Source organism: Spea bombifrons, chromosome 5 (assembly GCF_027358695.1).
Source record: "Spea bombifrons isolate aSpeBom1 chromosome 5, aSpeBom1.2.pri, whole genome shotgun sequence".
Lineage (NCBI taxonomy): Eukaryota > Metazoa > Chordata > Amphibia > Anura > Pelobatidae > Spea > Spea bombifrons.
In genome coordinates this window covers 24785418-24810645 of record NC_071091.1, presented here as the reverse complement: position 1 = coordinate 24810645, position 25228 = coordinate 24785418, and the positions used below count along the sequence as shown (strand labels likewise).

The following is a 25228-nucleotide window of genomic DNA, read 5'->3' as shown; positions in this document are numbered from 1 at the left end:
CTGTTTAGCTCTTCCTTGTTCCTTTTCTTCTGATGACACCTGGAATGAGTATTTACAAGCATCACCTCAATAACATACATTTTTGAAATTCTTAAAAATAATAGAGATCCAAAATATATTGAAGTAAAAGGAAATGTTGCTGTTCAACTAGAATTTATGTATGTTAAATCAAGTTTTTCATCCAGTTAAATGGTCTGTGATCATTTTTGTCTGCTTGCAGATTATTTGAACAAGATAATATGAAAGGTGTATTGCATTTTTATTGGTGAAAATATGGAAATAGCTTTTTAGATTAATTTAGATGATTTATACTTATCTCATAATCTTGGGGGCTTGTGTGCACAGTAAGTAAAATGACTGTTGTGACCGGGGGGGGGGGATAAGCATCTGTACAAGGGTGCTAATATCACGAGGCATGTCATGAGGCATGTAAAGACATTGGTGTCTATGAGGAAAATATTATACACCACAAATCATGATGCTACCTAACCCCGGTTACGACCCAGATCAAGACAGTGCTCTAGATAATACCCTAGATTTAGGATTGGGAACACCAGTGATGGCTTGAGACAGACTTTTGAATTCGTTTGGGTCAGTGTTGGGGGTGTAGGGAAGGATAAATCTAACTGGAACTGGGCATAAGTTCAACCTCCACTTCCGGAATATGATGAGCCACATAGCGCCCTCACAAAATAACTTGAATATTATGTGAGTTGTTTGCAAATGGATGTGAGTTTACATTTTATGAGTTTTAGGGGAGAGCGTGCAAGTTGATTGGGGAGTCAACATTTATATAAATACCTTATGGGAGGCATGAATCCCATCACATGCATATTGTATGCCTCCCATGCCATTACAAATGGGATTTGGGGGCTTCAAAGTAAAATCAAAATGCCCACTCACCAATGGATGAGATGGATTAATGTTGCCAAAAACCCTTTCAAGAGACACAGACCCCATTATGTGTCTTGTCTCCCCTGCACACCTGTCCTGGGGGATGGATGGAGTAGAAATTACTATAAAAGATTATATAAAAAATAAAATAATCCAGCCCTTTCTACCCTCTAAATCCCCCAGAAAGGTGTGTAGGGTTCATCCAAGCACCTTACTGGTGCCAAAAGGGTGTACACTGTCCACCCCCTTGGAACTCAAAAGGAACAAGCTGTGTACAAAAATATATTCCACTTACCTATTCAGGACCCATTCAGCTTTATCAAATGATGTATCTGACTCTTCTTCTTCAGACTAGGAAAGGGATCATCCAAACAACAATGTAAAAACACCATGCTAACAAATGCAGAAATTTAATAAATTAATAAACGTAATCTGGTCTGCGCCCAACGGCAGCTGATTCTAAAATGAATGCGTAGAATATGGCCTGCAACTATTTGACTGCAAACTAGTTACACGTCATTTAAATCAGGGCTATTCCTACCAGTAGATCAAATTTTTCCCAAATAAAGAATAATGCTTTTTTTTGCCAGGATCATCTGTTCAGATAATAGCCTTTACCAATTAGTTTTTTAATTATATGTATTTAATATGCAGTCATGTCTACAGATTTTATTTTAACTTAAATATGATGTAAAGCGCTGCGTAAATTGTTGACGCTATATAAATAAAAGACAATAATAATGTAAATAGGATATAAAATATCAGAATGAGCGTCCAGTTTTTTTTTTACCATAATCTGGATTATTTATTTCATTCTCCGCTAAAAGAAAACAGCCATGGTGCATTGATAGATATCCCCATTAGGTCTGAAAGAGACTGTATATCGTGCTCATTAGCAGACACATAATGATAAGCCATTTGTATTGGCAGCACTTTTACAAAGTGTCCTAAGTTTTACTTTAAGTAAATGAATTGAGTGGAAAGTAATGTTTATTTCCCTGTATTTGAATGCCTAAATTGCTTATGCATAAATGCACAACACACAATACATTCCAGTACACTGCTGAACAATCAAAATGACCAGGATGGACATTTTTACATTAATATCTAAACCTGGTGGTATCATTATGTTTTGTCAGGGTAAAACATTATCATGTTTGAAATACTATAAAACCCACTGAAACCAATTATAAATGTGTGAAAACGGAAAAATATTGTCACCAGGTGCACAAACTTAAAACAAAGGTTAGTAGAAATAGAAATCCTGGGTGAACATATGTAGATTCGAATCCAAAAGAGGTTAGCATGAAAATAAACACTCGTTCCACAGTTCTAAATCTGAATAAATGTATTAACAGTACATACATATGGTAATTAATTATGTTTGTCTGATGAATGAAGGATATCAATAGGTTAGTGTTAACTGTATGAATCCCACAGGGCTACATTATGTGTTTGCTCAACAATGTATTTTTCCGTCTGTAACTCAAATAGTTAGAACCTAGATATGATGCCGTCTGTCAGTGAAAAATCCATTATTTGTTTAGTCTGTCAGGGTCATCATGCAATAACAGTACAAAGAATGGAAAGTGAATTTATTCCTTAATAACCAATTAATAATTCCTGTTCCGAGATATATTCTGTTTCCGGCTTACTACAGATCACTACAGTTGCTTCAACCTTATTCGCCCCCTCCTTATACTTTACTAATACGCTTGCTGAATATTCCACCAAAATACGCTATAATGTTTTTATTGCTTTATGTGGGTCTAAATCTCAGCTACACCTAAGTATGACATCATTAAGGGTAGGCACCAGATTTGTTGTTTCCAGCACGAATGCATGAGATGTCAGGAGCTTACAGACCGTTCCAAAAGCTAAAAGCATCAAAAGGGAACAAATTAGCCCAGAAAGAGATGATTGAACTGTAGCATGTTCTATGGTGAAGAAGTGCAAGAAGACCATCTTCGGGGAATCTACCTGATGTCTTTCCACTCCAGGAACTCATGCTACATGCTCCCCCCACCTTCCAGTCTTTTTTTAGCCCATTTTACTTTTACTTGTATTTGGGTCTGGTCTTATCTTATGATCTTTTATTGTATATTAAGCAGAAGTTCATTTTTAGTCAGTTTTGCTGTGGACAGTAAATTTAATACTTGTAGTGCTTATAATTTTCCTTTACAAAACTATCCAAATTGAGAAATTGACTAATTCATCAGCATCAACAGTGTGGAATAAGGAGGTCAAAAAACCAGGCTTCGATGGGTTTTTACCCCAAGATGCACTCCACCCAAGATGGTTTATAGTAGAACAAGGCTGCATCTTGCAGTAGGTGCAATAACCACAAAGTCTTAACTCCATAACCCAAAATTCAAAAGAATTAGCTGCAAAGAAACCATATTGGGAAGCGCCTAAATTAGAAATGGCACATAAAGGCAAGAAAACTGCCAAGTAAAAATATTTATCAATCATGATACCTATATCCCAATAGGTGAATGCATGACTTTTGAAGAAATAGACAACTTAAAACATACTGTCAATTGCATAATTACAGAACTCTCAAAGGACGCCTGTTATCTACTATATATTGTGAATCTCAGAATATATAGACAGCCACTTACCATGATTTGTAGCATTTCTTGTTGGTAGACCCTTTACAAGTCATACTTTAGTATCTTATGAGTAAAATCACACACACTAGCTAAACACGATGGGCACATACATATCTCATTAATATAGCCTCCAAGCTTTAGTACAGGGCTTTCCGAACATGATATATCTGTTGGCTTGTTGTGTCTGGCTGCATGGAGCTGTCACTTCTTGTTCATGTCCCTTACTGGGACAACACTAGTAAATTCAAGATTTTAACCCAGTTAGACTAAACAAAAGAGACATTTTTGGATGCACTTAAAAACATTTTACAAGAAGATATACGGTACCTCAAAAGATGAACATTCCTATATTTGCACCAGGGACCAAGATCTTTGAAAGAAGTTTGTCAAAACATAAATGTGAATATTAGAGGTCCGTGGGCAAGCTAAATCCCTTCTCATTTTCAGTCATTAGTTCATATGCGCGAATTCAACAAAAGATTTTATGAATGCACAAGTCTATTATACATATCGTTATGCCTATATTATTACATCCATGTATAGTATGACAACAACCCTTTATTAGAAAGGATACAAGAGATACAGGAGAAATAGTATTTATCCATGTGCTTGTAAGAGGACACAATCATTGCGGTCCTCTAGAGGTATTTATGCATTCTTTTTCATGATGAACCCAAACTATCTTACTATGACGTCCTACTAGCTGTGTGCTTGATTGTCTTACAACAAAGTTTCTCGGTACAGCACAATAAAACATTAAATACCTTGATATGTTTTTTGTACAAATGATGTAACTGCTGGTTTTTGATGGTATTGATTGCATGGATACTTACACAACAATTTTCCTTGTGTGTAGCATCTAAAAAAAAAAGCAACCACGCCAACTATTTATTCATCCCCAAAATATGGCATAAATATGGCATAAAAGCCATACAGATAAGTATAAAAAGGGATCTTTTTATGAAAAAACCTTGTGGTAGAATGTTCTTGGCTCTGCTGACCCCCCCTTACACTCATCATTTATACTCGGCACTGAGCTGGGCACCATGACGAAAGCCATGCCATGAACATCCATACCAAAAAGCAAATGTCTCTTTTCTCCTTCTTACTTCTTTTCCCACTTCTATTTGGTGTAATCCAACGTTCTATATGAAAAGAACGAATATTGATGTGCTTTTAAATCTAGTTTGTACTACTACATTATAAAAGAAAATGTGCTAAGTGTATATTTGATTATATCGGGCCTGAAAAGATCTAGGAAAAGTACAGCTTAAATAAAGTATAATTATAATCACTCATTTTTCTTGTACAGTGGATATGTACTTAATACATTTGGTTATATTAGCACAATGTGGTGCTTTTTACTTTCTTCAGCTAATCTTTCAGAAACACACATTAATATACTGTACTGTATTCTTCCTGAGATAATATTACTTATACTCTGTTGATGCTAATATGATTTACGTTGCTAACACTTTCATGCCGACATGCAAATAAGGCTTTTTCGTTAGTGATTATAAAAGAACCAGAACAGCATACAATTATTACGGTTGTCTGTTTCTTCAAAATGCTTTTTATTTTAGTTTTTGTAGCTTGGGATATGTTTGGTTATTTTTTTTGGCTATTTTGTCAATTACAGTAACTTCATTATTGACATTTACAGTATAGGAATAACTAATATAGGCATAATATAAGTATGCTATTGTATGTTTTTTAATGGATATTTTGAATGGAGGCTGGAAGTTGCCTGTATTGATGGAATTTAGCTTGAATCTAGATAAATATGTTTTATGTGACAAACCATAGTAACATGGTTTAGATTGTAGTATAAAAGGTCAGGGAATACAAATGTTTTTTTCTCTCTAAAGTATGCATGGAAGTAGCTCTTTTTGCTCCAGGGAGAATCTACTAACATCACATGACTAGTTGTGACTTCACGATGAATGTAACATATTCACTCATTTTTGCTCTCTTCATGTGAGTTTATGCAGAAGTTAGCTTTTTTTCCAGTATATCACCAAGCTCTTCTTATTTAAACTTTGATAATCCTTGACTGACTGCGTAAAATTTAGAGGGATTGGGTGATCTTAGGCATTGTGTAGCTAAAATTAGGAGGAACTAGGCTATTGAGTAGCACATTCATAAAAATTGTACTTAATTGTTATATATGTGTCTGTAGATGGACCCACCCTATGCAGCAGAGGGACTTTCACTTTTGACAGCCCATTTTCCTCTAGAGGGTGATGCTGAAAGTACTTTGTCACCGCATAGACTTTGCTGACTGGTCATTCATGGGCTAAAGGATTATAAAGTATTATATCGAAGTCACAATAAACCACAAGCAGTTTACACACAGACTACACGAGTAGAATAAACTTGCAAAAAAGGAAGATTTGTATATTCTCAGTTATGATATGAAAATAGGGCTGCAACAACTAATCGATAAAATCGATGATAATCGATAATGAAATTCGTTGGCAACGAATTTCATTATCGATTAGTTGAATCGATTTTTATCTTTTATAAAATGAGGGTTTTTTCAGAGCAAATGCTCTGAAAAATACCCCTCGTGTTATAATCCGTTTAGTGTGACTCACAGGAGACACAGCAGCAGTTGCTACTTACAGTTCCTCCCTGCAGTCACTGCCGATTGGCCCGCCCACTTCCTTTTTCCAGTCCCTCCCTGCAATCGCTGCTGGAGAAAGAAAGGGGCGGGGCCAATTGGCAGTGACTGCAGGGAGGGACCTGGAGTAAGAAAGGGGCAGAGCCAAACGTCCGATTGGCTCCGCCCATTTCCTTAGCATCGCTAGGGCTGTGAAACTCATCTGTGAGTATAAAATTAATATTTGGGCTGCTGAAAGTTAGGGGAGGTGGGGGTTAATTTAGGGGCAGTTATAGTAAATGGGGTGCTTAGGGTTAACTTAGGGGCAGGTATAGTTAATGGGGTGTTAAGGGTTAACTTAGGGGCAGTTATTGTTAATGGGGTGTTTAGGGTTAACTTAGGGGCAGTTGTAGTTAATGGGGTGTTTAGGGTTAACTTAGGGGCAGTTATAGTTAATGGGTGTTTAGGGTTAATTTAGGGGCAGTTATAGTTAATGGGGTGTTTAGGGTTTATTTAGGGGCAGTTATAGTTAATGGGGTGTTTAGGGTTAATTTAGGGGCAGTTATAGTTAATGGGGTGTTTAGGGTTAATTTAGGGACAGTGGTGATTGATGGGGTGTTTAGGGTTAATTTAGGGGCAGTTGTGGTTGATGGGGTGTTTAGGGTTAATTTAGGGGCAGTTATAGTTAATGGGTTAATTTAGGGGAAGTTGTGGTTGATGGGGTCTTCAGGGTTAATTTAGGGGCAGTTGTGGTTAATGGGGTCTTCTCTTCAGGATTAATTTAATGCTGAGGACTGAGGGTTAATTTAATTAATTTAATAAGGTTAACTTAAGGTGCAGTTAGAGGTAAAGGGGGGCAAACTGAGGGGAATCTAAATCCTGGGGGCAGTGAAGATTAATCCTGTATTTATTTATAAAAGTATTTACTTTTATACGGTATACCTGAGGAAGACGGAGTGACATATCTGGGGGTATAAGGCATATAGGGTATATAAGGCATATGTGGGGAGGGCAGTGTGGCATGTCTGGGAGGGCAGTGTGGCAAGCCTGGGCTCAAATATGCATAACTGGGGGGCAGGTTGGGAAAATAAAAACAAGAAAAAAAAATCATTCTAACGTTTGTTTTTAACATCCTATGTTACTTTATTACATAATTTAAAATAAATGAAAAATGTAATTTTTTTTTTATCTGATTAATCGATTAATCGGAAAAATAATCGGCCAACTAATCGATTATGAAAATAATCGTTAGTTGCAGCCCTATATGAAAACAGGTGTTATTCTTCCATAAGGAAAATACATTATGAACATTTTTAATATTCTAGTCTGAAAAGTTGTTTTATCGACATAACCAACGATAGAATGACCCAATCATTAGAATCTTTTTTTTTATATTCCTATGAAGTAGGTAGATCAAGTATTATTATTATTTATGGATTTATATAGTTCCATCATTTTCCGTAGCACTGTACAATGGGTAAATAGGACATAACAAGTATTGTGTAACAATTTGGCCTTACAGAAACAAAAGGTAAGGATGAACCTGCTTAAAAGTCCTACTCTTCGTGATGGACCAGCCACACTCATTAAATAAATAATAATTATTCTGGACATAAGTACAGCCTCAAAGCAGGAGAGGGACTAGAGAAGTTGAGCTAGTGGTAAATGGGAGGAATGGAGTTACTTAGTAATTTTATTTTACTAGGAAATATTATTATATTGCTGAAATTTTTTTACCTTCAGCAGAGGTGGAACTGAGTTAAGGTATATGTGTGTTCGTATCCAGTGCTCAAATATACCAAATGTTTACTCTCTGTGATTTAATTTAACAGAGTTTATATATATTTTTTCTCAGAAGACCTTGCGTAATAAATACCACTGACGTCGGGGCGTTCCCGTTGACGGCAGCGGGAAACACCCATATTTAAAGGAAAAATGGGCGGGGAGCGGGGCGTGTCAAGACCCCGCTCCTGCGACCTGGAGGATTCGGGTCTTGACCCGGAGAACCGGAGGAGCAGCGCTCACCCGGCAATCTCTGGGTCAAACCTGGAGAGTTCCCAGGTATGTAGATAAGTAAACCTGTCCGTGAAGCCTATAATTTATGTAAAATAAATAATGCAAGTTTTAGCCAATGATCCTTGGTTGTTGAATATGAATTAACCCCTTAATGACTAAGGGTTTTTTTTATACTTAAGGACTAAAGGGTTTTTTAGTACTTTAGCTTTCTTACTCTTTACCCCTCATTTTAACAGGGTGACAAATGCTTGTTAAGGTACTTACAAAGTATTTTAATATGAATTCTTTGTTAGTGATGCTGCATGAGACACGAAACTGTCTCTCTAACATTTTGGGAGCTTAGAAGTTATAAATTACATTTTCATGCCTATTTGAATGTTCTGTACCGATTTTAGAGTACATCATTTAAAGTTCTCAGATATTGGTTAGACAAATGCCTGTGTGGGAGAAAAGTTTACATTATCGTTATAGGAACATAACTACACAAGATTAAAAATAGAACATTCTTTGCCATGTAACTATTTCTGCAATCCATGTGGATTCAGAACTAAGACAGTTGTGTAAATATTTTTTTTTTTTTTAAAAAGTATATATCTATACGTATGGTTTTAGTGTATAACTTTCATTCAACCAGGGCATTATATAACTTTTTTGCAGCCAGTTGCATTCCCGAATGTCATTAGTGCAATAGATAGTACTTATTTCGCCCTAAGCTGAAATCTTACTTTAAGTGATCTATGATGAAAATTATATTTGACTGATTTAGTTGCAATGCATCCAACAGCATTAGCCCATGATTAAATTATTAAGTGAAAAACTGCTTTTGCAAACTGAGCCAAAGCCAATAAAGTCTCTCTGGTAGTGTTCACAGACCGACAAAGACCATGGATGAAAAAAAAGACAAATTAGACTGCATTTTAATCAAAGCTGATTATCAGTAAAATATTTGATTTATAGAGGGAGTTATATAAATTTTAGTTGAAACAACTAAGAAAAAATAAGATTGTCTTGGATATTTCAAAATACATCATTAAACATTTCTTAAATGGCCTTTAAAGCAACAGTGATTATGATTTCCCAAAATTGCAAATAACAGTTGGGAGTAAAGCATGGTAAATGTGCCAAAATGTAGATGAATATGAGACTAGCTAAACCAAGAAAGGTCCTATGTTACATCCTCAGTAAGGAGGATCACTATCAGTATTCGCTCACATGAACCATCATCAATAAAAAAAAATCTCCATCAACATATCAGTCTAAGCCCATTCATAAAATCAAAAGCTTCTTTGCCTAAGACAACCAAGAAACTCAGATGTACATCTCAGCATTGTTTAAGGGGTCTAATCAGCTCATTAACTTCCCTATATATTGTGATGGATCAGCCCTGTGTAATCATTGAGGTTGGGCCTATCATTGCATAATGATATTCACACCCGAGAACTTCCTCGTAGGCAAGGCTGGCCTAATGTCTGGACAGGGCTAGCCTGGCATGGGGTGGGGCTAACCATACATATGGGCGGGGATAGCACCCTACAAGCTACAAGGAGGGAAAAGGGTCAGGGAATGGGTGTGGCCAAATACCACTCCCCATGCGTTTAGAAAGAGGAAAGCGGAAACCAGGAGAAGCAGTGCTTTGCCTTGAGACTGCAGATCAAACCCGGTATACCCAGGTATGGTAAGATTAATTAAATACTCAATATTTATCACCCAGGGCATAGTGCATTAGGGATCCAAATCCTGAGATCAGGCAAAGCTTAATGGGGAACAGTAATATTCCTGATCAACCCCAACCCGATGTCTTACACTTATATGTATGTGAGAGCTTCCATCTTGCTTTTGCATCACATTCTTGATTTGTTGCCCCATGCCTATGATATTTGTGATATTGCTTTACTGAAGAACTGCAGAGTTCTGAACAATATGTAGTACCAGAGGCTCATGTGCATAACTGGGACTTTATAGGCTCTGGCTACCTGAAGCCTTCCCTCTGGAAGGCGGTAGTCCCATACTTTTTACCTTTGTATGCATTTTCTTTTGCTTGCTAGGTTTGGTATGATAGATAGTTTTTGTCACTTTTTTGGTCACCATAAGCATACCGAGTCTGTGAATAGCTTTTGTGCATGGGGAAGGGACCATGCTGCACTTTTGACTCCCTACCTGCAGATCAAGTCATTATCATGAAATATTCGCAAACAGCTGTCAAAGTTTACCAAGCGCCTATATATGTCCAGTGGGTTCCTCAAGATACAGTCTTTATTTATACACTATTGTATTACTCGGTTTGAGGCTTATTTAAAGTGACCCTCTAGCCATCATATGCATTTTAATGTGTATGTTAGCTGAGTGGTCCCTCTAAAATTTCCAAGTCTTCTTCAACACAAATATACATTGCCCCCCTCTAGCTGTTTGCATCCCTGAGATCTCTTCAGCCATTATATCCTCACTGCTTTTAGCAGCCAATAGTTTGAGCAAAAAGTCTGACCATGGAGGAGGCAAAGCTCGAGTAATTTTAATTCTTACCTTAGCAAATGCATATTAAAGTACTTAAAACTAGTTTAATATGCATTACTCAATGAGATATATGTCCCTTCAATACATAAAAAAATATCTTATTGTATAGGGGCATATGACCATGTTACTAAAGATACAACTACTACTCAACTATTTAATGTTATTGTGTTATTAGTAATGATATGTAAAAGAATGTGAACAGCCATGTACTGTTTGACCTTTTAACGCAGCTGGTGATGGTGGCTCTGATCCATGCTCCTAACAAGACTTAACAAAGCAATACTCGCAATCTTCTCTGTTTAAAAAAAGTAAACACTTCTGATCTTCTGTAAAAACCAGCAGTGGACTAACACCATTGGTATGTTTAGATTTATGGTTATTTATTCTTAACAATGAAGTTTAAAAACACCTAATTAAGCTGAAGAGCTGTGACAGCAGGGAGATCTGGAATAATTGTGTTATTTACACTTGCTTAAAAATGCCTGTGTTTTTGATATGCTATGAATGTGAAAGAAAATGCTTTAGAAAATTGTTCTTTCTGTGTCTGATTTTATAGAGAGACTTGACCTTAAAATATTTAAATTACAGGATTACAGGCACTAATTGCAGTTTTTCATATGGATATATTTATATATATATTTAAGGATATATTTAAGGATATCTTTAAAAAATTTTAAATGTATTAACTGTCAAAACAAATGAAATATCCACCTGTTCATGAAGTTGGAGTATCAAACTCAGGGGTGGGGGCTATGACTAGAGCTACAGGCAAAACCATGATGGCATTATCCGTATCCACCGATGTAATTGTGCATGTGGTCAAAGATGGAGGATCTATATCAACCATTGGCCAAATCCCTTGAAGGGCATTACTTTGAAGGATAGGCATTCCGGCACATTCTGTGTGTCCCTATGTGGTAAATAGCAATGTGCTCAGTCAGGGCTTACACTAAACCTTACAGGTTCTTTGTTGTATCCTGTCCATGTCCACTCTTTATATGCTTGTACCAATTCCGATAATATATCTTCTACTTTTCTGGGACATTAATTGAGTTGCAAAGATTAACCTCTTTGAACACTTCAACAACTATGTATAAAGAGAATATAAACATTGGATTTGATGGCACATACAAACCATTTGGCCCATCTACTTTGCTCATTTTCCTGGACTGAAAACTCAGACCTAAATCAGTCTTTGGTCTCTTCTTAGATTCAGGATAGCTTTATGCCTATCCCTAAGGGGATACCTAGAGTACTTGGCACCCAGGGCAGATCCTTCCCCACACTTTAAAATGTAAAAACACCCACACATACTCATACTCTTACTTACACTCACACACACACTCTTTCTCACACACTCTCTCACTCGCACATATACTCTCTCACACTCTTCCTCACTCTCACATTCTTACTCACTCATAATCACTCTCATACTTACACTCCTTCTCATATGCTTACTCACTCTCACACTCCCAATGTCTCCCTACCTTCCTTGTCCTGGTCTACTTTCCCACAGCTCTGCATTTTCTCTTGCATCTTCTTGTTCTTCAGCCTTCTTTATTCTACATTCACCATCTTCTACAAATTGCCACAACCTGGGCAAGGAAGTCGGGGAGGAGACTGGCTGCAGGGAATATGAAGGACTCTGACACTATGCCTGATTAAGTACTGGAGGAAACAGACAGGATAGTACAGGCTGTCTTCAAGAGTACAGACAGGACTGGTAAATGTCCGACAGAACTGGTTAGCATAGACAGAACAAAGCAGTGAGAAAGGGCTGCGACTAGCCAGGTGGGCAGAACAGACTGTAAACTCACAGACCGGGCAGAAGCTGGATAGTCCTCAGGACAAGACACTTGGCAGGATAGCCCACAGACAGGGCGCCTGGCAGGATAGTCCTCAGGACAAGACACTTGGCAGGATAGCCCATGGACAGGGCGCTTGGCAGAATAGCCCACAGACAGGGCTCCTGGCTGGATAGCCCACGGACAGGGAGCTTGGCTGGATAGCCCTCATGCAGGGCACTACAAAAAACAACAAATCAGTGAGCCAATGACAGAATCAGAACACAAGGTTGCAACACTTCATAATGCAAAGGACCCATTAGAAGAAAACAGCAGCTACTTATAGGGCAGGCTGCACTAGATAATGTTGTGAGCGAGGTCCAGCTGACACCATCAGATTGGAGCAAGACTTCCAAAACCAGGAAGAGTGCCCACTAGAGGCTGTAAGTGGAAATAGCCACAATACCCATATAATTTATACAGGAGTCTTGAATGCAGGATGAAATCTTGACATCTTGATCCCCTGATTTGAGGAATGGGGGAGAGGTTGTCCCTGTGACACCGCTCAAAAAGGCTATTGTAATAAAGATAGATTTGTGAAATAAGAGTAGCGTTTTTACTCTTTATTCTGTCCTCCTGGACTGCTCCTGTAAAAGGGAATTAAGTAAAATTAATGGAGCAGATATCTGATTACTTCCCCAACCTAACAGACAGGAACCTCGGTCTCACTTTTTAGGATGCATTCTCAAACTCTATAATTGATTTTTTGAATAGTCCCATAAAATGGAATGTTACCACTTATTTTGAAACAAATAAAAGTTCCCCTTTTTATCACAAAAGCTCCAGCTCTGATATAATTGTATTCCATTCTTTTATTTTTTTCTATTTTTGGTCTTGTATTAATTATGATTTGTCTGCTTCCTACTGATATCTTGAATAAAAGAACCAAAGAAGTATTTTTTTCTGTACAAATGCCTTTTATTTTCTGTTTTGTACAAGGAAAAATATAAATAAAAATCTTGTGGCTGGTTCTTGAATCAGGGTTTATGAAACAGCTGTTCTTAAAATATGATAGAGTTTAACTGAAAAAAATAATCTGACTCCTTCCATCAAAATCTGATTTTTTAAGAACCAATCCTGACAACATAAAAGCGTTGCAGCAAAATTTTGACAAAGTTTATTTGCTTAAACATCCATTTATTTTCTTGGGCATCCGTAGCAGTGAGATGAGATAGATTTTTCAATCTTCACATTATCATATAATTAAAATTCCATAGTATGCAGTATCCATATGGTGAATCTCCGGTTGTTAATCAGGTGATATAACATGGACTTCAGGTAGTGTTTACACCATCATATCTATGTGTTGTATGTGCTTTCTATGAAAGCCTTTATGCTGAAAGTGAAATGGACAAAACTGGAGCATTACATTTTGGCCAATTCCATCACTGGGAAATTTGGGTTAAAATAAAACAAGGTCCTCATTAGTGACAAGTATGAATCCCACCTCCTGATGTCTACAGCTCTTTTATAGTGTTTATGCTTGTTTCGTCTAGAGGGATTAAGCAACAGCAGGCTCTATTAAAGGGGAAGTCTCACCGAAAAAAAAAAATAGGCATTGACAAAAACCTAGTTTTACCTTATTTTGTCATATGAGATTCCCGAGCACAAACATCACATTCTTTATGGCCATGTCCATTCCTCAACATACTTTCATTAGTCAGAACATCTGGCTGGTTCATAGACTGAACCATTCTACTGATTTCTCACTTGATCAACATGCTTTGATTAATTATGTCTTTATTAACCCTGAATATTCTTCTTGGCTAAAACTCACCCAGATCATATTTAACCCCTTACCAACCAATGACGTGGCAGGCACGTCATTAAATGAACTTTGGCCGCTTTCTTCTTCCAAACGGTGGTGTTGTAATGCCTCATTGTTGAGACACTCAGCAATGCGGAAATATGCATCAGGGGCATATACCTGAGTATAGGATTCCCAGGCGATGAATGAGGTAGTTTCCAAATACATGGTACCAAATGAGCAATCCAAGAATCGTAGTCAAAACATAGAATAAGGTTACGAGTGGTGGCAAAGAATCAAGGTCAATAAACGTAGCAAAGGTCAGGTAACAAAATCACACTGCTAGCAACAGGAACACACAGTGGATAGCTCCGCAACAACTGAGTACTGTATCTCTGGAACCTTACAGCTTTATAGTGATCAGACAGGAAGTGATCTCAGGAGGTGTTGCAGAAGGAATGGCATTGCTGTGTAAATGAGGAATCACTTCAGTTGCAAGCTTGGCGTAAAGAGGTTATGAGGCATGTGGAAGAGTCACCACTATCTTCACACAGGGATGCTATAGGTCATTGATAATAGTTGCAAGAACCGACATGCTGCATGTGCGAGGACCCCTGTGGTTGGTATAGGTAAGTTGGGGATTGTGACAGGCACAGACTGACCAGATGTCAAAATGCAAAAAAATGCACACCTGTAACCCCTAAACTAAAGCTATGCATGGGTGGTATTACTGCGCTCAAGAGATGTTGCTGAACATATTGGGGTGTTGTTTGACAGTGACACATAACAGAAGATTTAAATTCATTCCTGTGTACGTGTGTTTAAAAAACACAACAAAAAATACTACCACAAATATTGACAAAAGGCTGGTAGTAGAACTAGTGTATGGAAAGACTCTGGGGTGTCTAGTTTTCAAAAAATATATGGTTTGATGGGATTAAATCGATTTGGCTCACTTCAAAAATTTCCCAAATAGGACATGGGGACAGGATGACCTAATGTCAAAATTCCAAGTTGAGAAATACGCGCCTACCAAATGGCCTTTTAGCCCCAAGCAACCCGGCAAACGTATGCACTTATGCACAAAAAAAACACACACAAAAAAATTATTACCACAAATTTTGCCAAAGGCTGGTGGTAAAATTAGTGGATGGAAAGTGTTCAAATACTAGCATTTGAAATACCCTAGAAAGATTTCCCAAATAGGACATGGGGCAGGATTACAAAGTATGAAAAGAAATGGATTTTGAAATAGCAAAACGCCACTTGTACTTATTGCCCTTTAACTTGCAAGGTTTTTTTTTAGCTTTTGTAGATGAGTAAAAGATTTTTCAAATAAAAGTCAATTTAATGTTTTCACCATAATTTATTATTTTTCTATAGTAAACTAGATGATATGATCAAAATAATGGTAACTAAAGAAAGCCTTTTTTGTCCTGTACAAAAGCAATATATTACATGTGTGGGTAAGCTTGCAGCTTTGTAAAGAAGCATGCAAGGTGTGAAACATGTCAAAGCATAGATTTATTTCCTGCAAGATTCTCTGGTATGCCATAAATTTGTTAGAGTTGAAGAACTAAATGAGATAAGAAAATTATAGCTAAACACGAGTACCACAATGTTTAAACAGCCTTGGTCACAACGGGTACAAAAGAAAAAACAGCTCATTCCTTAAGGGGTTAAAGGAATTAATTGAATATAATAGCATCAGCTCTATAGGTAGTAGTGGAACACATCATGTGTTTTTCACTGCTTTAGGTCTCAATGGATGAATCATTGTTCTCTGTACAGCTCCATTAATGAACAGATAATTAAAACGAAGGTTGCATTCTGCCCATATGTATTTGTAGAATGTTATGATATTCCCTCTAAGACACCTTTTTAGTGTAAACAAATGTAAAAAAATAAAAAAAGGTTCAATTTTTAAAATATTACCAGGGGTGGGGTGCAATGATCGCCACTCTCTTTCCCCACTGTGTGCACAAAGCGACAGTGATAGTGAATTATACTGTGGAAATATGGCCCTCAATTAAACCCACCCACATAGATCCCATCCTTCCCCCTCAACTCCATCCCAATGGAATGGGGAGTTACAAATAAATCAATGCATTTTAGGGACATTGCATCCTCTTTCCCACTGAGGATTGAATATTAGGCTAAATTTTGCAAATTACAGACAAGGACCGTGATGGTTTTTTTTTAGAGAAAATGCATGCATTAGCAAACTACTTTCTTCTTTTAGCGAATATGCAATTTGTTTTGTCAGCGGTCACATGCAGGGGCATGTAAACTCAGTTAAGTCTGGTCACTTGAAGTAACCCTAGGTTAAGGAAGTTAAAAAAAACCTCACCCTAGCCCCGTGGCACCTCATAACTTCTTAGTGAATAGAGTCCCAGGGGTAGGCAACCTTCGGCACTCCAGATGTTGTGAACATTTCCCTTGATGCTTTGCCAGCATTATGACTGTAAGAGCATTATGGGAGATGTAGTCCACAACACCTGGAGTGCGGAAGGCTGCCTACCCCTGGAATAGACTAATAACTTATCGACCCGTGTAGCAGTTGAGTGACATTGAACGTTGCTGCTAAGCTTTTTGTCTAAAACTATTCCCAAGTACTTCTTGTTTTGTGATTTCCCTAATATTTAACCCCATTTACGGTATAATTTGCACATTCTTCCCCCAAAATGCTTAATTTCTATTTATAAATATTAATTATGCCACTCAGTCCTCCAACATGGCCATACCCCCCTTGTGAAGAAATAATGTCCAATTCAGGTATTATTAATTTTTCCAATTTTGTGCCATTTGAAAAACCAAGATGTGGCTTTTAATGCCCACTACATGATCTTAAATTAATGCAACTAAATGACTACATATGGCCACAATAGTTACCAAGACAGGTGTCTTTATTATAGTTTGTATGGCCACTATCATTATCATTTGAAGAATGTGTGAAGGCTTAGTATTTTTGTATCTAGTACCCACACTTTTAGTTTACATTTTCTGTACATAGAATATTTTATATAGCACTATTGGGTGTTTTTAAGTCAATTACACATACGCAGAAAGGCCACCGCAGGGGGCCTTCGGAGGAACTGCAGGGCCAGCAAGCATGATTATTATGATGAATCTATTAGCAAAGAAGTCCCAAGTTGCTGGCCAGGCAAAGGTTTTTTCTTTTTGGAAAAAGAAAATATTTGTATTCTGCAAGAAAAAGAAGTAAGCAATCAGAACAAATGTCCAAAAATGGAATAATGTGGGGGTATCTTTTATTATTGTAATTATCATGCTTCTTTTCCTTCCAAGCTTTTACATTTCCAATATAGATCCATAATTACAGTATTCTAGTCAAAACTAGACAAGCACTAAACCGGTTGGATGTTTATAGCTCTGATGAAGGCAAAAGTTAAAAAATTAGTTAAACAGGCTAATAATGCATAGTACATTTATATTTCTACTATAAATAGTACATTTTATTGTCAACAAATCCAAGATAAAAATGCCCATTCTATTATCTGCTGTTTTCTATGAAGATAATAAATAGTCCTTATGCCACGATGATCATTTAATATAGGAATTTTAATTTACTTAGATTTGTATCATTTAAGTGCATGGTTTGAATATTGGCTAAGGTGAACACATATTAATTAATATATTTTGATACAGGGTGCTGGTAGAGCCAAACCCCAGACGTTGGTATCTACATGGCAGTGTATTGTCATGATATACATGAACAAGTACTTCCGTTACGCCCATACGTGAGAACTCTCCAAGTTTGATCCAGAGTCTCCAAGTCAGTTTCTTTTTCTCTCCAGTCAGAGCCCACTCCTCCCCATGACTAATAAAACTATATAATAATACTCTGGTACCCTCTAACAAGTGCTCAGTTGCCTTCTGGATAATCACCTTGCAACTCTGTATTTTGCCCCCTGACCCTTCCCGAGTCCTGCACCAGTTCCTGGTTCCTTCTCCCTTTATCCATCTGGACCATTTTTTTCTGAGCCTGCCTTTGTCTTTTGGACTTAATCTCCAGATTGCCCCTTAGACTGGCACTGATAACCGTTGCTGACCCTGGCCTGTCTCCTGGCATTGTCTTACGTCTGCTGCTCTGTAGGACTGATTTAACTGGTGCTGACCCTGGTGTGGCTTCCGGCACTGTTTTAACTTTTGCTGTTATTATGGACTGATTATCCATTGCTGATCCTGGCTTGTCTCCTGGCATTGCTCCACGTCTGTTGCTAGATTGGTCTGATTTTCCATTGCTGGCTGGTCTTGCGATCCTGCTTATGTCTGCTTGTCGCTACTCTGGGCTTGCCCGTGCGCTTCTTGTATTCTAACAGCCACCAGTCCATGTACTCTGCAGATTCCGTGGCTTACCTGCTGAAGGACTCCAACCATCTGACACAGGTAGGCCTTATCTAGTTGGGCTGTTGACAGGTGTATATATATATACAGGCACAATACACATATATATTATATGTATATACATAACCATTCCACCATGTATACTGTGCTCATAGTATTTCTTTTTCTAGACATACAAGAACAGAAGTAAACATTTAAGGTGTCCAAAAACATAATTTTAACCGTAATTATTTATAATAATGGAGTTTTCTTAAAATTGAGTTTTTTTAAAGGCTCCTTAATACCTGCTTATGAGTAAAACAGAATATATGTTTCAGCCTAAATTATTTTTATGTTATGGAAAGTAGATTGTTGCATTAAAAGGTAGTATTGCTAAATTACCTTTGAACCTAGAAAATTCAAATACAGGTCACCATTGTTATTTGTTCTTCATGAAAGCACCTTTCATCATTCTAATTATCCCATTTTGGATATTCAGAATTATTCTTGATTAAGGGACCGATTCAAATGGAGGAGATAAACGTAACAATATTAGTAAAACGAGTGCTGAACTTCATTTCAGCCAAGTCCTATTTCAATTCTCCTGTAGATAAAGTATGATTGGCCTTATGAAGACAAGTGATGTTGATTGAGTGAAGAGGTTTGTGAAGTACCTGTTTTAAGAGATCAAAAGTCATTCTGCATAAAGAAACACATTATCAGTTTAAAAATTACTGAATCTATTAAGGCATTTGTGGTTTTCAAAGCACCTTCAGATGACTGACAATTAGAGAAAAGTAATAAGCTAAACCACAATCTAGGTCCATCTGACTTCTATACGCATTAGGGTTGAGTGGTTGAATTTAAATTGGATAAAGAGAATTGTAAACTTAAACCCCAGTTACCTAGTGAAGTTACTTAGGTAGCTTAGCACTGATTTTCAAAATACTAATTTATTTTGAACAATACAATATAATTCTTTATACTTAAGAAGAGAACAATTTATAGGTAAGGTATGGCGGAATGTGTGAGTGACGACTGGTGCTCTGTTCAAATTAACATAATTCTTTCTGTCTTATTAGAGACAAGGCAAATGTGGGTTGGCATGTGCCTTGCCCCGTATTCTGAAGCTTCAGCCTTCCTTATGTGTTATGATCTGTATTTACACCACCCAGGAATTTGTTAAAGTTCCTGCTTGCTTTATGGTTGAAACACCTAAATCTGTTCATTTTGACTGTCTGCTTTATCTCAGAAGGGTATGTGCAACTACAGTATTATGATTATGTGTACTTCAATGTGACACATTTTTCATATATGGGGTGAGTTAATTTGCACCTACTAGCAAGTCCATGTAATACAAGTATGAAAGTGTTCAGAGAGCAAAGGACATTGTTGGATATTGTGAACATTGATTGCAGATATGTATATATACACAAGGGGATCAATGGCGACTCTAGAAACAATATATAGGGGGGCACACAAGATGCCACAGTCAAACTTTAAATCATACCACTGAAAAAACATTATATATATATATATATATATATATATATATATATATATATATATATATATATATATATATAGCCAAAAGTAATGTGCTATGGAATGATACTTTTGTTATTGGACGAACATAATAATTGATCATTCAACATGGGAAGCCTGAAGCTACAATTTAGTGTGACTAATCCTTGAAATAAATATTATAGAGTAAATAACACAATACCTTAACTTTTGCACTAAATTATTTCAGGGCCTTAAACGTTTTGTCCCCTGAAGTCACTACAAATTCAGGAGGGCAGTTTACCTCTGGATAAGTATTAATTAAATAATTCCTACTGTAAGTTAAGTGCCAGGAAACAGATGACCAAACACACACACCAACACAGGCTCTGTCACACCGACATCTAGACACCCACACCAACACAGGCTCTGCCGCACCAACACCCAAACACACACACCAGGACAGGCTCTGCCACACAGACACCCAAACACACACACACACATACCAGGACAGGCTCTGCCACACCGACACCCAAACACACACATCAGGACAGGCTCTGCCACACCACATCCAAACACACACACCAGGAGAGGCTCTGCCACACTGACACCTGAACACACACACTCCAGGACAGGCTCTGCTACACTGATAACCAAAAACACACAAACAGCAGGACACAATCTACGTCACAGACATCTACATCAGGATGATTTTTTCATACTGCATTGTCGTTTATACCCCCCTTAGTGTTCTTGCCCCTTGTGTATTGATGCCCCAGCCAGTACCCTTTTAGTATAGATTAATGTGGTGCCCCCACACCCTTGTATGATCGTCTCCAGCCACCACTATTTGTATTTATGCCCCCAGCAAGCCCCTCCCTTTATTATTGATTTATGTGATGGCCCCATCACATGTACGCATTAGACATGCATTTTTAACTACATAATATGTACTTATCTCTTTGAAGTAAAGACTATGATTGAAACATGATTTCAAAATTACAGCTGAACTGGCAGTTTTGTTAATATTAGACCGTGCTGCCAATATATATAAATATTAGATCCTGCTGCTGATATATATGTATATATATATATATATATATATATATATATATATATATATATATATATATATATATATAAATATCAGCCCCTGCTGCCCATATATTAATATTACCCCAGTTGCCGATATATATTAATATTAGTCCCTTGACGATATATATAAATATATATATAAATATTAGACCCTGCTGCCTATAGCAGGTATAGATCCACACATTAACACACAAACCCAGCCTTGCATGTATAGATCAATTGAAATTCACTTTTGATCTCAGCACTGAAGGTATATATCAAATAAACAGAATCAGACATACAAATCCTGTATTTGCAGGTATACAATAATAATATATGAAACATAGCATTGCAGGTATAGATCAAATAAATACATGGAAACAGCATTGCTGGTATTAATCAACTGAATAAGACATACAAACCCTGTATTTGCGGGTATACATAAATAATGTATGGAAACATGGCATAGCACATATGGATCTACAGAATATAGATCAATTGGAATTCACATAAAAACACGGCATTAAAGGTATATTTAAAACCCCCTAAATTACAGGCATTGATCACTGGTTGCACACCCCAAAGCCAGCCCTGGCGTCCACACTGCCCACATAGAACCTGACCAGCACCCAAACAACACACATAAGATTTGCCATCTTTGTCCCCAAATAGCCCAGCACAAGTCAACTTTGTCCCCAAACAGCCCGGCCTGTGCCATCTTTGTCCCATGTACACCCTGCCTGTGTCATCTTTGTCCCCACGGCTCAAACATCCTGCTAGTGCAATCTTTGCCCTTGCACAATTAAACATCTATGATACACAAAAACACTTTTACAGTCACTCACTAAATCACACTTTCGTTCAGACTCATGCTCTCCCTCATTCAGACAACTCATCCACATAATAACTCATGCTCCCCCTCATTCAGACAACTCATACGCTCCCTCATTCAGGCAATTCATGCACATATTAACTCATGCTCATCCACATATTAACTCATGCTCTCCCTCATTCAGACAACTAATCCACATATTAACTCATGCGCTCCCTCATTCAGACAACTCATGCTCTCCCTCATTCAGACAATTCATCCACACATTAACTCATGCTCTCCCTCGTTCAGACAACTAATCCACATATTAACTCATGCGCTCCCTCATTCAGACAATTCATCCACATATTAACTCATGCTCTCTCTCATTCAGACAACTCATGCTCTCCCTCATTGAGACAACTCATCCACATATTAACGCATGCTCTCCCTCATTCAGACAACTAATCCACATATTAACTCATGCACTCCCTCATTCAGACAATTTATCCACATATTAACTCATGCTCTCCCTCATTCACACAATGCATCCACACATTAATTCACACTCTTTACTTATTGCAATATTCTTACTACCCTCTTCCTCACTATCTACCCCCTCTCCTTCCCTTATCACTATCTACCCTCTCTCCCCCCTTTTGTCACTATCTACCCCTTCTCCCTTTCTTATCACGTTCTACCCCCTCTCCCTCCCTTATCACGTTCTACCCCCTCTCCCTCCCTTATCACTTCTTACTCCTTCTACCTCCCTTATCACTTTCTAACCCCTCTCCCTCCCCTTTCCCTACTCACTATCTACCCTCTCCCCTTTGTAGTTCTCTCACCTTTAGGTCCAGCGACGGGAGCACGAGGCTTCTGTCTTCCTGCTCTGCTGCGGTGCCTACTGCTTCACTGCTGAGAGCCGAAATATGACATCATATTCCAGTGCTCAGCATGAAATGCCGGCACCGCAACGGAGGAGAATCTGGGGCGCCGAACGGTTGCTAGACGCCCCTCTCTCTCCTCCACATAAAAAAAAGCATTTAAATACACGGGATTTAAAGTTGCATTGCGACTTTATTCCAAATTCGGCGGGGGGGGGCAAGGAATAACCTGGGGGGGGCCCTTGCCCCCCTGTAGCGACACCACTGAAGGGGATGCATTTACAAAACCATGAGTTTCATGTGAAATGACACATTCCATCTCAGGATCTATGAATGGCATCACCTTAGACCTTCTTGAAGAGTTACACCCTAGGTTTGGCTTTAAAGTTCCAATATGTATACACCAGATACACACAGTGAATTGGGGGTTCTGTCACACTATATGGCCATATGTTGCTTAGGCCTCAAGTTGGCAAGTCCTATCTCATTTTTTATGGCTATATTGCTTTAATATTAGACATATCTATAGTAGAAGAAAACAGAAAAGAGAAAGAAGGAAAAAGGCAATCATGCTCTGTGATATTTCCATGTAAAAACAATTAAATGAAGCTGAGTGGTCCCTTTAATATTTTGTGTAATCTTCCTTGCAAATGCAGGGATGAATTCTGTATTTGCCTCTTTTGATGTCCCCAGGTATTTGGCTTGGTTGACTCATCTGAACACATATTCTGCCAAGTGATATACTCACCATCAGTCAGCTCCAGGTTTCTAACAAGACCCTCTTTGCACATGCGCAGAAAGAGCTCCCAATGATTTCAAGCCTTAAGTAGCCCATGACACAAACTGGACAATGGAGGAAGCATAGTTCAGTAGCTGCAGCTTGTTTATTTATTTTCTGTTTTACATTTTGAAGAATGCATATTGAAGTACTCACACGGTGCTTGAATATGCATTCTTCACTGTTGAGGCTGCACGGGAAACTGGAGTGTCCCTTTAATACCAAAAAAATGTCTCTCGAGATTAATCACAAATAATTTAAAAAGATGCAGCTCGGTTATATCTTTGCTCTATGTATCTTGGCTTTTGTTAGCACATTTTAATTAGTATCTGGTATCTGCAATAAACAGTAAACATAAAGAGCTTTGCAAAAATGTATTAGACTGTTTGTTTTCACACTCTAATGCATATTTGCACAATTTTACCATGAAAAAGGAAAAACATGCTAAGCTCTTGGGCTTCTTCCCAAATATCCTGGAACAGAATGTAGAAATGACTAAGAATAAGATCCAGCCACATCGTGTTTCAGGATTTAACTATAGAGAAGAGAGTAAACCTAATATAAAAGGGAATGCTTTTTATTGCATTAACCCTTTCATTGTTAAAGAGGTTTGGAAGCCACTGGATATCATCAGATTGACGAGAACCAGTAACAGGAAGACTGCAGTGTTATTTGAATTTAATACGTCACCTATTTATGCCTTTAAAGTTTATTGCACTCTTTAATGGCAAACATAATTGGAAGAGTACAGAAGTGCTATTTTATTGACCAGTTGCATATGGTGACCTAGGTCAACATGGCCTAAGGCAGCAGGTCCAGGGGATGGCAGCCCCTCTTGCTGCATAACAAGGAGCCTGATTCCCCTCTTGGTCAGTCAGGCTACTTATAGTACTACTGCTGAAGGGGCTGTTAAAAATGGGAGATCACTAATCTGCCCAACCGGCCCATTAACACGGTTGGGCAGATTCCACGGTCATTTTCGCCCAGCACCACCCCTCCTTAAAATGGAGCGCACCAGGATATTATATAATATCCCGGAGCTCAGCAGTAAGGACGGTGGACAGACACTTATAGGCAACTATGAATAGTATAACTATGAATAAAAGCACACGTGTGGCTGGATATGCTACACATTACGCTTTTTATATCCTCTCAGTGTGTGGCTGTGTGTACCAGCATTTATCTAGATGAAGCATATAGCAGGACCCGATCTCCAGTTGGAACAGCAGTAAGGGAAATTATGCAGTGCTATCGGCACTGATGGCCAACCCGCGCCTCTATCACAGTGTTGTGCAGCCCTAAAAGGCACAATAATGCGCCTATAAACAGTTGACCGTTTTCCTTCTTAACACCTTTCTTACATACATAGTTATCCTGAGGTCAAATAGCCATCTAAAAATTCTTCATAAAGCCTTGATCTAAGGCTTACCCAGATTCCCAGGTTGCGGCTAATATAATGAACATTATGTGTACAAAACCAAGCAAGAATTCAGCCCACATCCAGTGGGGTTTATTATTGGGCAATAAGTACAAGCAGTGTTTTGCTATTTCAAAACCATTTTTCAAATCTGGTAATCTTGTCCCCATGTCCTATTAGGGACATAATAA

The 25228-nt window shown here is 37.9% G+C and overlaps 1 long non-coding RNA gene across 1 annotated transcript; it reads left to right on the top strand.

Moving 5' to 3' along the window:
* The first annotated feature begins 6383 nt into the window (after window positions 1-6383).
* LOC128498000 (uncharacterized) lies at window positions 6384-6760 on the top strand. The gene is made up of 3 exons (XR_008354373.1): window positions 6384-6403; window positions 6522-6615; window positions 6743-6760. It is a non-coding gene; the product is annotated as an uncharacterized LOC128498000 (long non-coding RNA).
* The last annotated feature ends 18468 nt before the right edge of the window (window positions 6761-25228 follow it).